The sequence below is a fragment of the Lepisma saccharinum genome, chromosome 12, assembly GCF_977018435.1.
Source record: "Lepisma saccharinum chromosome 12, izLepSacc3.1, whole genome shotgun sequence".
NCBI lineage: Eukaryota > Metazoa > Arthropoda > Insecta > Zygentoma > Lepismatidae > Lepisma > Lepisma saccharinum.
Genome location: NC_139240.1, coordinates 53,119,213 through 53,121,140, shown reverse-complemented (window position 1 = coordinate 53,121,140; position 1,928 = coordinate 53,119,213).

The window sequence follows — 1,928 nt, the reverse complement described above, 5'->3', positions numbered from 1 at the left end:
CGAGCGCTGACTGTGTAGCGACTAATACAGGGTCAGCGAAGTTAGTAATGAGTTGTGTTTTATACAGCGTGTATTGATACACCTATAGATTGAATTGTATCTTCTGCAAATATGCTGTATAAAGAAACATACTGCCGGAGTACTAATTGAGGCGAGTGTACCCCAACGGCGAAAGAAACAGTAGACGAATTGTCCACCACCATTTTCATTCGGCCTGTATTACACAATGTGATGACAATGAATTGAAATAATGACGTCGATAAGCAGAGAACAATGCCTGCTTCGAACCAACATAGTTTCATTCCTTAAAACAACACAGGATGTAGAATTAAAAAAAAGTAATGAAAATAGTAGTGGACAATTTGCGTACCATTATCTTTGCCGTTGACTGTACCAGTCGGACAGGACAGGAGTAATTATTATAAAATGGCCGACGTGCACACATCGTTGACTGTGAAAGTACCAAGAAAGAGAAAAAATTGTAGAGAACGTGGATTGATAAGTATATTTTTTCGATCTAAAATACATATAGATAATAGTATAACATTTTCACAATTCTGGGGATATTACTCCCTACGTATTAACAATGACATTTAACCAAAATAATGACATACTGAAACAAGCAATACTAAGTATTATCCCAGATGAAGACAACAACATGGACACACACAGTAGTAACACCAGAGTCACACAAAAACGAGGACGTAGTCCTACCAATAATAGCGAAAACATTACTAAGAGAAACCAAGTACGTCCAGCTAACTTATATTATAATTCTCATCCAGGACCATACATAGTTATGGTGGAACCTGTGCCAACATTCCAAGGATATTTCACAGGCTTAAAATTAGGCAAAATGTTAAAACCATTTCATGAGAACATAAATACAACAATCCAAGTAGGAAAAAATAGATTCAAAATTTTCTTCAAGAATAGGGATACAGCTAATCAATTCACCCAGGATCACCTTTTCTTAACTAAAAGTAACATTACAGCACATATCCCATATGGTACCACACAAAGGGAAGGGATTGTGTATGGAATAGATTTAGAATTATCTGAAGACGAGATTAACGAATCAACAGAAACAACAATACCTATACTCAAAATAGAAAGAATGACCAGACGTATATACAATACAGAAACTGGACAAACAAAGTATGAACCTATCCGAATTATTAAAATAACTTTCCAAGGACAGACCCTACCTAAATATCTATACATCCTTAAACATAGGGTGCAAGTAACACCTAGCGTTCCAAATGTAAAACAATGCACCCAATGTTATCTATTTGGACATCTAAAAAAGCAGTGCAAAAGCAAGCCAAAATGTCCCAGATGCGGTAATCTGGAACACAACGAATCATACTTGTGCACCCAAAAATGCATCCACTGCGGGGGGCTACACTCTGCCAATGATAAAATATGCAACATGTGGGAAATCGAACGAGAAATATCAAGATTAATGGCGTACGAAAATCTATCATACCAACAAGCAAAAAGAAGATATTACAATCCAAATTTTCAAAACGCACCCCCACCAACTAACAACTCCACATGTTTTCCCCCACTGAGCAAGGATAGTAGAACAGGCCCTCTACAACGAAAAGACATTACTCCTCCAGAACCCATAGAAACTGACAATCGACCAAGAAGACAAGATACGTACGTTACGTGCTGGAAAGCCATACCACCTGTAACCGATCGCTCATATGCTACAAGCATAAAAAAATGGGGACCCAATTTCAGACTTCAACACCCGCCAACATGCATAGATCAAACCACCCAACAGAAAGATTGTATACCACAACAGATTCAATCAGAAGAAAAACCCACAACCTCACATCATAGCGAAGAGGAAAAATCCATCAAACCAACATCAAACACATTACAGACAAAACAAGAACACACAGACACTACACAATCTG